We start from the raw sequence: 14,365 nt of genomic DNA on the forward strand, positions 1-14,365 counted from the left end.
TGAGCCCAAATGCTACACCTACTGAAGCCTGAACAGCTAGAGCCACTGCTGTGCAGCAAGAGAAACCACTGCAATGAGAAGTCCACGCACCGCAATGAAGAGTAGCCTCCACTCGCCACAACTAGAGAAAGCCCATGCAGAGCAATGAAGACCCAGCAGAGCCGAAAAAAAGACTGTTAAGTGAGTGGAGCCAGACACTAAGGAATGGCATAACTAGAACAGGCAAATCCAGAGAAACAGCGCAGATTGGCGGTTGACACAGGAAGTGGTGAGGGAGGAGATGGGAGGTGATTACTTAAGGTTCAAGAGCGCTCCCAGGGTGAGGAAGAAGTTGTGAAACGAGAAAGATGGTGGCTGCCCAACTCCGTGAGTGCACAGAACGCCCCGGATCTGTATGCTTTAAGCTGGCTGTGTTATGAATTTCCCCTCACTTAAAAACACAAAGAGCAGTGAAACACTAAAAATGCTCGGTCTCACGCAGCCCTGATATCTTCCCCACCCCAGTCCCTGCCCCTCACCACCAGCACCACCTTTGAGGATCTGAAGGAGAATCCTCCTTTCTGCCCCACGGCAGGGCAGAGCCACAGGCTCTAAGGCCAGGAAGAGACTGAGGAGGGTCTAAGGGGCGAACAGGTATCGCTGAGTGTAAGAAGGGAGAGCAGGGTCCGGGTGGCGTGGCAGTGGAAAAGAGACAAGCAGCAACTCTGTGTCTCAGGGCAGCACCTTCCTGAGGCCTCACTCTCACAGAGCCTCCTGACAATCACGATGTCAACACTTTTATCCCATTCTTTAGATAAGGAGACCAAGATTCTGTGTGACTTGGGAGCAGGACTGAAACCCCTTGAGTTCAAAGACTGGGCACTGAGGAGGTAGTTAGGGAAACCTGGAGTAGCTCCCCAGGGAGCCCCTCACCACTGCTGCCCAGAGCTGCTCCCTCCTCCTGGCTGGTTCCCACTCCTCACTGCTGATGCAGGGGAGGAGAATGGGAAGAGGGAAGAGAGAGGAGGGAGGTGCAGGATGCCTGCCTGGAGTGGAAGGTGGAGGGGCTTGTCCTACGTCTATGCCCTCCTTCTATTCCTCAAAGTCTAGAAGAACCCTCTGGCCAACCTTGGCCTTTCCCAAGCCTCACCTCATAGCTTCAGTTCAGATCAGTTGCTCAGTCGCTCAGTCATGTCCAATTCTTTGTGACCCCATGAAACGCAGCACACCAGGCCTCCCTGTCCCTCACCAACTCCCGGAGTTTACCCAAACCCATGTCCGTCGAGTTGGTGATGCCATCCAACCATCTCATCCTCTGTCGTCCCCTTCTCCTCCTCCCCTCAATCTTTCCCAGCATCAGGGTCTTTTCAATTGAGTCAGCTCTTTGCACCAGGTGGCCAAAAGATTGGAGTTTCAGCTTCAACATCAGTCCTTCCAGTGAACACCCAGGACTGATCTCCTTTAGGATGGACTGGTTGGATCTCCTTGCAGTCCAAGGGACTCTCAAGAGTCTTCTCCAACACCACAGTTCAAAAGCATCAGTTCTTCGGTGGTCAGCTTTTTTTATAGTCCAACTCTCACATCCATACATGACCACTGGAAGAACCACAGCCTTGACTAGATGGACCTTTGTTGGCAAAGTAACGTCTCTGCTTTTGAATATGCTGTCTAGGCTGGTCATAGCTTTCCTTCCAAGGAGCAGGCATCTTTCAACTTCATGGCTCCATCACCGCATGGCTAGGGTCACGTTTAAGACCTGGGCTCTGGTCTAGTCTGCACAGGCCCAAACTTTGACCCGTGGTTTAACAACCCTGTGATGCTGTGCTTCCACTTCCTTAAATGTTAAGTGGAGATGATGCTATCAGGGTCAACCAAATAAGACTCATAAATGAGAAAAGGCTCAAAAAGGATTTAGCACAGTAACCGACATCTTACTTTTCTTTTTTATTTTTATTTTTACTTTATTTTACTTTACAATACTGTGTTGGTTTTGCCATACATTGACATGAATCCACCACGGGTGTACATGTGTTCCCAAACATGAACCCCCCTCCCATCTCCCTCCCCTGGCCAAGCATCTGTTGGCGTTACCAAAGCTGCTGGGACTGGTGGGACTGAGGCTTCGTCCGGGTCTACGTCTCTGCTGCAGCTGAAGAAAGCCCCTTGTTACCATAGGTTCCAGTAGCTACCACAGACTCAGGTCTAGGAAGTGCTGGTCCAGGCACCACTGCACTGGTGTTTCTGCCCCCAGCTGCTCCTGCTGCCGCTGCACTGCCCCCCTCGGAGCCGCTGTGTGGTATTTCCTTTCTCCCCTTGAGAACCAAATAGTTTCAGCACACCCGCTGTGCTCTTTATGAGGATTCAGATAGTCCAATTTTTAATAATTAAGGTCCAGTGATATCTGCAGGTTTTACCGTGTACAATGCATTTTCCCAATTATCACCCCACTTGGTTCTTACCAAAAATCAGTGAGGCAAGGATCACAGTTTCCTGTAATATCAATGTAGATTTTTGTTTGTTTAGTCACTAACAGATGCAGATCACCCAGGTAATAGTCTTCGCTCTGAAACCTCCTTTGGTATTAACATAGCCATTCCCTCTTTTTTTCCACTAGCGTCAGCGTGGTACCTCTTTCTCCATCCTTTTCCATTGAACATATTTATGTCTTTATATTTAACGTGTGTTTATTGGAAATAGTCAGCAAAATGAAAATGCAGCCCATGGATTAGGAGAAGATATTTGTAAATCATGTATCTGGCAAGGGACTAATATCCAAAATAAACAACAATCTCTAAACAATGTTTGGATCATTTGCATTTAATGTGATTATTGATACGGTTAAGCTTGAGTCTATCATCTTGCGATTTGTTATTTGTTTCATCTATTTTTCACTCCCTTTGTCCATCTTCTTTCAGATTGGATATTTTTGATGGTTCTTTTTTATCTCCTCTGCTAGCTTACTAACTCTAAGCCCTTGCTATTTGAGTGGTTGCTTTATCGTTTATAGGCTACATCTTGACCTTATCACAGCCTGCCTTCAAGTGATATCATACCACTGCACAAGGAGTTAGAACAGTATATTTCCATCTCTCCCCTCCTGACATCCTTCCCCTACCCTGGGCTATGACACAGAAATTCTCACAAGCCAGTAAGCTAAAAATCACTGAGCTCACTGGGCTCACTGAACTTTGTGGCCTAATGTCCAGTATCTTGAAAACCATAATTTCATGTATTGGGTCTGTTTGTTCTTTGTTTCAGACAAAAGGGCAGATTCAATCCCTGTTACTCCATCTCAGATGGAAGAAAGTCCTCAGTGTGTCTATGAAGACACCAGGACTCAGGTACTAAGCCTCTGTCCAAGGTGAAGCAGCCACTAAGGGGCCCGGTGCAAGTCCAGTTGGATCTGGCCACCCGGCCTGGCATTCTCCATCCTGCTTCACTGCTCCTGAGAAAGCAGGAAGAGCTGGCAGTAGAGGAGAGCAGAGGACAGCAGACTTTGCCACCACTGCAGAAAAGCTGCGCGCAGCACTGCCACCAGCTTTAGAAGCCAATGTGATGATTATTCTGCATAAAGTTACCCGTTAAATAGCAACTTTCAGCATCTTCCAAGCTTCACCTTAAATGCTCCTTCTGCATCTTCAGAGGCCTCTGGGCCCTGTTCCTGTGTGTTTACCATCTGTCTGCCAAGGATGTTGGGACTGGCTCCCCACAGTCACTCAGTGATGCACAATACGATGTGACTGCTTGAACAGTCTCCCCCATTATCCTTCCATATTTTCTGTTGACTCCAAAGACCTAACTGGTGGAATTACAGCAACTCTGATATGTGTGTATGTGTTAATGCACGTGTGTGTGTATGTTGATCTGGAGACAAGAAAGCGGGGGGTGGGGGGGTTCCTTCTTTTTATCACACTACTTGATTTGAGCACCAGGGATCTATTTAGCTTAAAGTAGAGGGACTGGGAGAGAGGAAACTTCCTTTAAAATCACATGGGATGCCTGGCTTTGACCAGACTCTGCACAGACTCTGATGGGAGAGAAGGAACCAGAAGAGCCAGCACTCCTCTGCTGCGACAGAGAAGAGCTGGGGAATCTGTCCTTTCCCAAGCCCTCTCCTCACCCCACCTCAAGCCAACCCCAGAAATGCTTTGAGAAACGAGTCTGAAAGCAGCAGCACTGCCTTCCCTTCCTGCCAGCTGCCTGTCACATATCCATTTCATTTACAGAACTGCCAGCCCACAGCAGTGGGACCCGGGCGAGCGGTTAACATGGCCAAGACTCGGGTTCCTCATCTGTAAACTGAGCCTGAGAATATCGACCTCCCAGGGTTGATTGTTAAATAAAAACATGATGTATCTGGCATGGACTGGGAACTGGGTTTTCTTTCTAGTCTCCTCATATTCCATCTGCTTTGTTCTAAATGTTCTTGCATTACCCTTAGTGGTCTGCGTCAAGACTGGTGGTCTGTTGCTCACAAGAAAACCCATGAAACAAAAACCAGTAAACAGCACCCACTCTGTACTGTCTAGATTAGAGCTTCTCGCACTTCACAGCACACGAGATTCCCCTGGGGAGACTTTAAAAATGCTAAGAGCAGGCTGCACCCCAAATCAATTAAATCAGAATCTCTGAGGACCAGACATCAGGATTCTGTAAAGATAACAGGGGTTTGCAATGTACAGTCAATGTTGAGAATGGGTGACCTTGTCCGAGAGACAAGAATGCTCTTGATGCTGTACTCTCCCTCCTTTGCCGGTGATTCAGGCATGTCTCAGGGGCTTCCTGGGGTGCAGTGAGCAGGACTGTAGGACAGAGACCGGGGGGAGGTGAGTGAGACCACATTTAAGGATCTTCCATTCTCAGGCTCCTGCAAGAGCAGGGTGGCCACTTCTCACATTTTGTTCCCTAGACATCTCACTCTTAGGGAGGCACTCACTCTTGGGGGCACCACCCTCCACTTGTGAGACCCAAGAACGAGGTCTCCTTACTCACTCCCCGCAGCCTAGCCCCGCCCCGGCCACCCCAGCCTACACCTCCCACCACCGCAGCTGAAGGTTCCAAAGGGAAAGGTAGTCCAGGGGCCCCTCCTACCCTCCCCCAACTCAAGGAAGCATCTCACTTTGAACACATCGCCAAATCCTCCTCCTTTCCTGCACAGAGCTATGGTTCCAGCCCCCTGGCCGGAGCCCAGCACCTGTCAGGCCACCTGGAGGAAGATGAAGGGGAAACAAGGTGTCCCTTACCTGCCAACCAGCCACTGTCCCTCTCCCAAGAGTCGGCCCCCTGCCCAGGTGACAGTTCAAAGAGTCAGGGAAATGACAAGGCTCAGCAAAAGCCAGCATGACCTTTCTTCCAGGTGTAGGGGCAGAGGCAGGAAAGCTGGAGATGTTCCTCATGCCTTTAGCCTGGTGGGGACCTCAGCTGTGCCAAGAAGGGGTGAGGGTGTTCAGAATAAACTCATCAGAGCTGGACGGTGAAGTGGGGTCCCCAGCTGTGCCCTAGAAAACACAATTTGTCTGACCCTACTACTCTCTAAGCCATAGCCTCCTCTTCTTTGCAGTTCTCAAATGTGAGCAACCTCAACAATTACCTGGGTGGGGAGGGGGTTGGTTCCCAGGCGGCACTAGTGGTAAAGAACTCTCCTTCCAACGCAGGGGACATAAGATACATGGGTTCAATCCCTGGGTCGAGAAGATCCCCTGGAGAAGGGCACAGCAATCCACTCCAGTATTCTCGCCTGGAGAATGCCATGGACAGAGGAACCTGGCGGGCTACAGTCCATAAGGTTGCAAAGAGTTGGACATGACTGACGCGACTTAGCATGCACAACAATTACCTGGAGAACTTTCCTCCAGCTTCTGCTCAGTAGGCCCATGTTTTGAAGCAGCGCCCCTTGGTAATTCTGATCCAGATGGTCCATCCCTTAGAGCCACTCACGGGAGTCTTAGTGCCAACACCTCAGCATCTCATCTCCCTCTCATGTCCCCACCCCCTAGCACATGCCACACATCCTTTCCCAGAAAGTATCTGATGAACTCACTCACCCTAAGGAGCAGGAGACAAGGAAGACTTAGAGGGGGACACACTCTAACAGGAGATCAAGACCCACTGCCCCCTCTAGGAGGCCTGCACTAATTCTTCCCATCGAAATCAGCCTGCATGTCTACGGGGCCAGGCAGGGAAGTCCTGAGCAGAGGACCAGGCACAGTGCTGTAGGGAGAGTTGGTGCAGGGAACAGGCACGAGTGTGCCACCTGGAAGGGCACACGGGGAGCAGCCACTTAGCACACTAGCTGCAGGAAGGCAAACCAGGGTTAGCAGACCTTCTGACTTCTCAAAAGAAGCCAGAAATCCAATTGATATGGACAGTTTCCAATTTTTAAGCCATGGGGGCCAAAGCAAGCACACCTGAGGGCCAAATCTGGATGCAAAGGGGCCATCCATTTGCAGCCTGGTCTGGACAGTGAGCTCCTTGGGTTGAGAGACTTTCTGTTCATCCTTATGCGCTTGGTGCCAGCTCACTGCCTGGCACACCAGGGTGTTCCCAGCAGATGCTGTTACATGGGAAAATAAGTGAAGGCACGAGGGGGCCAGCAGGCGCAAGGGGACTGCTTGCCCTACCACACCTAAGGCCGGGCTTGCCAACCAACAGTAGTGGGGCCTTCTGAGAGCCCCATCCCCACTCCCTCGCAGAGGAGGCCAAGGCTGATGTCTAACTCACTAACACCTGGTAGTGGCCACTTCCAGCATCCCCGGATGTTCCATGAGCATCCCCTGTAGTGTAGACCTGTCTTGGGTCTCTCCGTAAAGCCCCCCAGCCTCTCCTGCCTCCTGCCAATACGTGGACTCAGCCCTCCAGGCCCTATTCCATAGAGCCCCCAGCTTGTCCCCACGTTGGGCCATCACTCAGACATCTTTGCCCAGAGCCCATGCCCAGCTCCTCTGAGAGCAATGGCAAGAGCGGCCACAGCCTCACGGCTGCCCCTGGGGAAAAGGAAGAGGAAGGAAAGGTCCATCGGGAGGCCCCTGGAGGTATCCACGTGTCCTGGACAGCCTCTGACCAAGGAGACACATCTGAGGGCCCTCAAGAGATGAAACCACACTGTCACGGGTGATGTGCCAAAAGGGAAGCACTCCGCCCATCGGGAAGAGTGGCTGACAGCTGCCTAAAACTGATTAGGAAAAGGAAAACAGAAGTGAAGTTATCGTAGGAACTAGGTGGGGTCCAGGGTACACAATGCCACTTCCTAGGAAGGTCAAGAACAGTTACTCAGTGCTGTGCGGATCAGCTGGGTTGCTGGAGCAGCAGGTGGGGAGCAGGTAGGGTGGATACTGCCGGGGAGGGGGTGGGGGAAGCCTTCCAGAGCGATGGGAAATGTTCGGAATCCTGATCTGGATGGTACTGACCCGGGGTGCGCATACAGAAAAGCACACACACTACATGGTACATTTAAAGATCTGTGGACTTTGTATAAGTGTCACTCCAACAACAAAGTTTAAAAATAGCAATGGAAGCAAAGAGGGGGAAGACCTCTCACAGACACCCATACAGCAAGAAGCTAGAGACCTGGCACTAGTTCTTCAGGATAGCTTAAAAAAGAGACAAGAAGGCAAATGAAGTGAAAGAACCTTGCTCCCAAATGAGCCGTGGAACTGATTTCTAACACAGTTAGTCAGCCAGCAGGTGGCCAAGTTCAAGTGCAAATACATAATTGAAAATGTGCTCATGGAAGAAGCCTTGAAGGCAAGAACTACAGCTTCAGAGCATCACAGCCTTCTCCCTTTCACGTCCTCTGGCTTCAGTTGTCCCAGTTCATCCTCACCACAGCACTGGGGGTGGCTGTTAGGTCTCTTACTTCGACTGGAATAAACACAGGCCCAGGGAAGTTCAAGGACTTGCCCAAGGTTCTTGGCAAGGCCAAGTCAAGGCCAGGCCAAGACTCAAATCTCAGCAGGAGTCATCAGATCTGTGACCTTGCTTCTGCACATGCCTCTCCTAGACCATCCAGCATTTGAAAGCAATGCAGGCATGTAGATTTCTTGTCTATGTGCATGCATGTTCAGTCGCTCCAGCTGTGTCTGACTCTTTGCAACCCTGTGCACTGTAGCCCACCAGGCTCCTCTGTTCGTGGGACTCTCCAGACATGAATACTGGAGTGGGTTGCCATTCTCTCCTCCAGGGGATCTTCCCGACCCAGGGATCCAACCTGGGTCTCCTACGTTGCAGGCAGAATCTTTACTGCTGAGCCACTAGGGAAGCCCATCCTTTGCCTGTCCAGGCCAGTTCAGTCACTCAGTCATGTCCGACTCTTTGTGACTCCATGAATTGCAGCACACCAGACTTTCCTGTCCATCAACTCCCAGAGTCTACCCAAACCCACGTTCATTGAGTCAGTGATGTCATCCAACCATCTCATCCTATGTCATCCCCTTCTCCTCCTCCCCTCAATCTTTCCCAGCATCAGGGTCTTTTCAAATGAGTCAGTACTTTGCATCAGGTGGCCAAAGTATTGGAGTTTCAGCTTCAACATCAGCCCTTCCAATGAACACCCAGGACTGATCTCCTTTAGGATGGACTGGTTGAATCTCCTTGCAGTCCAAGGGACTCTCAAGAGTCTTCTCCAACACCACAGGTTAAAAGCATCAATTCTTTGGCGCTCAGCTTTCTTAACAGTCCAATTCTCACATCCATACATGGCCACTGGAAAAACCATAGCCTTGACTAGACGGAACTTTGTTGACAAAGCAATGTCTTTGCTTTCTAATATGCTGTCTAGTTTGGTCATAACTTTCCTTCCAAGGAGTAAGCGTCTTTTAATTTCATGGATGCAATCACCATCTGCAGTGATTTTGGAGCCCCCCAAAAAAAGTCAGCCACTGTTTCCATTCTTTACCCATTTATTGCGATGAAGTGATGGGACCAGATGCCATGATCTTCGTTTTCTGAATGTTGAGCTTTAAGCCAACTTTTTCACTTTCCTCTTTCACTTTCATCAAGAGGCTCTTTAGTTCTTCTTCACTTTCTGCCATAAGGGTGGTGTCATCTGCATATCTGAGGTCATTGATATTTCTCCCGGCAATCTTGAGTCCAGCCTGTGTTTCTTCCAGTCCAGCGTTTCTCATGATGTACTCTGCATATAAGTTAAATAAGCAGGGTGACAATATACAACCTTGATGTACTCCTTTTCCTATTTGGAACCAGTCTGTTGTTCTATGTCCAGTTCTAACTGTTGCTTCCTGACCTGCATACAGATTTCTCAAGAGGCTAGTCACGTGGTCTGGTTTTCCCATCTCTTTCAGAATTTTCCACAGTTTATTGTGATCCACACAGTCAAAGGCTTTGGCATAGTCAATAAAACAGAAATAGATGTTTTTCTGGAATTCTCTTGCTTTTTTGACGATCCAGTGAATGTTGGCAATTTGATCTCTGGTTCCTCTGCCTTTTCTAAAACCAGCTTGAACATCTGGAAGTTCACGGTTCACATATTGCTGAAACCTGGCTTGGAGAATTTTGAGCATTACATTATTAGCGTGTGAGATGAGTGCAATTGTGCGGCAGTTTGAGCGTTCTTTGAGATTGCCTTTCTTTGGGATTGGAATGAAAACTAACCTTTTCCAGTCCTGTGGCCACTGCTGAGTTTTCCAAATTTGCTGGCATGTTGAGTGCAGCACTTTCACAGCATCAGCTTTCAGGATTTGAAATAGCTCAACTGGAATTCTATCACCTCCACTAGCTTTGCTCATAGTGATGCTTCCTAAGGCCCACTTGACTTCACATTCCAGGATGTCTGGCTCTAGGTGAGTGTGAGTGATCACACCATCATGATTATATGGGTTGTGAAAATCTTTTTTGTACAGTTCTGTGTATTCTTGCCACCTCTTCTTAATATATTCTGCTTCCTTTAAGTCCCTACCATTTCTGTCCTTTATTGATCCCATCTTTGCATGAAATGTTCCCTTGGTATCTCTAATTTTCCTGAAGAGATCTCTATAGTCTTTCCCATTCTATTGTTTTCCTCTGTTTCTTTGCATTGATCATTGAGGAAGGCTCTCTTATCTCTCCTTGCTATTCTTTGGAACTCTGCATTCAAATGGGTAGATCTTTCCTTTTCGCCTTTGCTTTTCGCTTCTCTTCTTTTCACAGCTATTTGTAAGGCCTCCTCAGACAGCTGTTTTGCTTTTTTGCATTTTTTTTCCTTGGGGATGGCCTTGATCCCTGGCTCCTGTCACAAACCTCCGTCCATAGTTCATCAGGCACTCTGTCTATCAGATCTAGCCCCTTAAATATATTTCTCACTTCCACTGCATAGTCATAAGGGATTTGATTTAGGTCATACCTGAATGGTCTAGTGGTTTTCCCCACTTTCTTCAATTTAAGTCTGAATTTGGCAATAAGGATTTCATGATCTGAGCCACAGTCGGCACCGGGTCTTGTTTTTGCTAACTGTATACAATAGCCAATTAGAGACAGTCATTTTACCCAAATTTGGCTTGGGGAATAATTTCATGGGGGCATTAATTAACTGTCAGCCTTTTCTCTAGAAAAATCTCTCTTCTCAAGAGCCAACAGTCTCGAGATGCAACAAGGTGAGAGTTGGCCCTGTCTTGCTCAGGGCTGGCAAAGAGTACAACTCCATGAGATTTGTTGAAAGGGGACATCTTTTCCCTTTGACAGATTTTATTAAAAAAAAAAAACCCAAAGTGGGTATTGACAGCTACACAGGAAAGTGTGACAATACAGGAGGTGTTGCATCTTTATCCAGAATCTGAGGACTCCTCAGGCAGGCAAGGTGGGTGAACCAGACAGCTTATGCCAGCAGGTTGATGGTGACACAGGAAATCAGAAAGATGGCTGGTGGGGCGGGGGTGGGGAGTGGGGAGGGATACTGTTAGTGCTACCCTAAAGCATCTCCCCCTCCTCCTCACCACAGACTTTGGTTTCGTTCTAGCTCCAGAGAATGAATCACAATCAGGCTAAAGCCAACACAGTAACTTCATTTGCTTTTCCTAAATTTTAAAATCAGTTTCCTTTGTAGTCAGGATACAGTTCTACCCAACAAGACATAAAGACAAGTTTGCTGAAAGGGCTTTTGCTTCCTGACAAAAGAGACAGAAATTCCCCTTAATAGAAGAAACTACCCCTTCCTTCTCCTTCCTGCCTTGAATGTGCTTGTGTGAGAATATGATGGCTGGAGTTGTGGCAGCCACCTTGCCATCAAAAGGTAATAAGCTTAAGAAAAATTGGCACAGCAAATACAGCTGAGCAGAGAGAGATCAATAGAGCCTGGGTCCTTGTTGACATTTTTGAGCTGCTCATCAATTCAGGATCAAATTTCATATGGAGATAATTCAGTGTCATAATGGTTTAAGCCACAGTCTATTTGGGTCTTTTGTTACGTATATCCTATCTGACACCAGGGCAGAGGTAGATAGACACCACCTGCAGAATTCAAATTATATGGATGAAACCAGATAAGAAGCAGGAGCAGACCGGTTGAAGACCTGGAGGGCAGCAAGAAGCAGAGCTCAGTGGCATCACCCGGCCAAGGAATGATTTCTCGGTATTTCCTGGGCAATCAGGCCTATCATCAAAAGAAGTCTGAGCGGGCTACGCTGGCTCTCGGCTTTGATGGTATTCCAGGTGTCTCTCATCAGTGATTACCCAAAGCTACTGCACAAAGAACTGTTGCCTTTCACAGCCACAGAGTTACAGGGATCTGGGGTTTTGACACATTGTAACTTTGGACGGAGGGAAAGGGCTGACCTTCTCTCTTCTAATTCAGCCCAATACTTTAAAAAAAGCTAGACTCATTGCAACTGTAGTTTATGCATTAACTACTAGGGCTATGGACATTCTTTGTATTCTTTCCTGGTGGTAAGTTATTGTAAACTTTTTCTCCTATAATGACCTGTTAAAGTGAGCAAGTAAGTTGCAAAACCCACATGAATTAAAGATCAGACATGAGGCTTCAGATCCATTTCCCACTGTGGCAGCCTCAAACAGTGTTCACACGCCTCTGTTGTCAGGGGTGCTCTGGGGGAGACATTGGAGGCTCATGGCAACTGTGAGCCAGTTCATCAGCAGGGGGGCTTTATCCTCAGAGCAGTCAAGTGGGGTGGGTCAGAAGGGGTACCTCATGATCCGCCAGAAAAAGGAGTCCAAATTCATGGCCAGAAAAAAAGCCACGGACCTGGAGACCAGTTCAGGATCTGTGTGAAGGGGGAAAGTCCAGGCACAGGGGTAGAGCTGAACCAGAATCTTGGAGAACAAGGCCATCGTACGAGCAAAAAGAAACAGAAGAACCCCTGAAGAAAGAGCCACTTCGCCGGCAAGTTTCTTCTTTGTGCCCATCTGCAGCAGGGGAGTTAGACCTGTGGTTAAGGACAGGTGGCAGGAGCGTGGCTGCAACCAGGGTTCTGACTAGTGACTCATCACAATGGCTTTCATTTGGGAGTGTGCCACACACCCTGCTAAGTGTCTTTTCAAATCCTCACAAAGCCCCATGATTTAGGCCCTAGAATAATCCCCCCTGAACAGGTGAGTAACTAAGGCCGAGAGAGGCCAAGTCTTTCTTGATCTCTAAAGTCCCCCTGCTGGTGAGTGGTAAAGGCAAGTTTCAAAGCCCAAGTTCAGAATCACTTCTGTAACCTCAAATCTACCCACTCACCACCTCCTGCCTCCTTCTGCCTGAACTCCTCCCATACCTGACGACTCCCACTGATCCCATCCTGCCCTCCTACCTTGTAGGGCCTCTAACAGCCTGCTTGCTGCTGAGTTACTTATCACTGCCATGTGGTGACCAAATGACCCCTGAGCGTGCTCCCTATTATCCCAGGAGCCCTGTAAGCTCTTTAGCGACCATAACAACTGGGAATGCTGCTAGCTACAAGTAACAGAATGTTCAACTAAATTAGCTCCCATAATAAGGTCACTTATTGTATGATCTCATACAAAGTTAGCCTGGGAACTTCCCTGGTAGTCCAGTGGTTAAGAATCGGCCTGCCGATGCAAAAGACACAGCTTTCAATCCCTTGCCCAGAAAGATTCCACCTGCTTGCCGCGACTACTGCAGTCTGTACTCTAGAGTCCAGACGCTGCAACTACTGAAGCCCACGTGTTCTAAGCACCCTTGCTCTGCAACCAGAGAAGCCACCATCGTGAGAAAGCTGCAGACTGCAACTAAAGAACAGCCCCTGCTCGTCACACTAAAGGAAACCCTTGCACAGCGATGAAGATCCAGCACAGCCAAAAATAAATAGTAATATCAATTATCTCTTAAAGAAGTGTTAACCTGGGCACTTCTCTGGTGGGCCAGTGGCTGAGACTCAGAACTTCCAATACAGGGCTCACAGGTTCAACCCCTGATCTGGGAACTAAGATCCTACATGCTATGTGGCCAAAAAAAAAAAGAAAGAAAGAAAAAATTTATTGAACTGAATAAAAATTAAAATACACTGTTAGGTAGTTAGAATAGGAAACAGGAGTCCAAAATGGCAGTGGCTAAAAGACAAGGAAGGGAAAAGCCCGCAAAAATAGAACAAAGGAAGGCCCGAGGACCGGAGTGAGGACAAACAGCACTCCTGGCTAGCCCCATTTACATCGGGCAGGCCCAGGGGGAGGGAAAAGCATAAACAGAGGGGCCAAAGCCCTCTCTACGCGCCCCCCGCCCCGCCCCCACATGCTGGCGTGCTCACACACTCTCTTCTCTTCGTGTCTTTGGGTTGGCATGCCATCACGCCTCGAGGATGCATTCTCCTGCTATTTTCTAAATAAAATAGAGCTGTAACATGGAGCTGTGACACTGATTTGTCTAAGAGCTATAACACAGTCTGTCCAAGACCCGAGAGCTGTGACGTGCCGAGGGCTTCAATGTCCGTCACTCCAAATCTTTGTTGTGACGAGACAGAACCGAGGAGAATACACTCTCCTGACAACACCATATCAACTTTTAAAAATATTCTGAAACATGTATATTATCATATGTGAAACGAATTGCCAGTCCAGGTTCGATGCATGATACAGGATGCTCGGGGTTGGTGCACTGGGATGACCCAGAGGGATGGGATGGGGAGGGAGATGGGGGGGGGGGGCGGGGGTTCAGGATGGGGAACACATGTACACCTGTGGCAGATTCATGTCAATGTATGGCAAAACCAATACAATACTGTAAAGTAATTAGCCTCCAATTAAAATAAATAAATTTATGTTAGAAAAAAAAAGAGTTAGCCTAGAGGCAAGTGTCTTCCAGATCATGTTAATTTAGTAGCTCAACAAAATCAGGGCTTTGGGTCAGATTCCCTGGTATTCTCTTGACTTTACCCACATGGTCATAAGAGGCCTGTGACAGTGAAAAACAGCCTGGGCTCACACCATACCAACCAAAGAC

Source organism: Capra hircus, chromosome 26 (assembly GCF_001704415.2).
Source record: "Capra hircus breed San Clemente chromosome 26, ASM170441v1, whole genome shotgun sequence".
NCBI lineage: Eukaryota > Metazoa > Chordata > Mammalia > Artiodactyla > Bovidae > Capra > Capra hircus.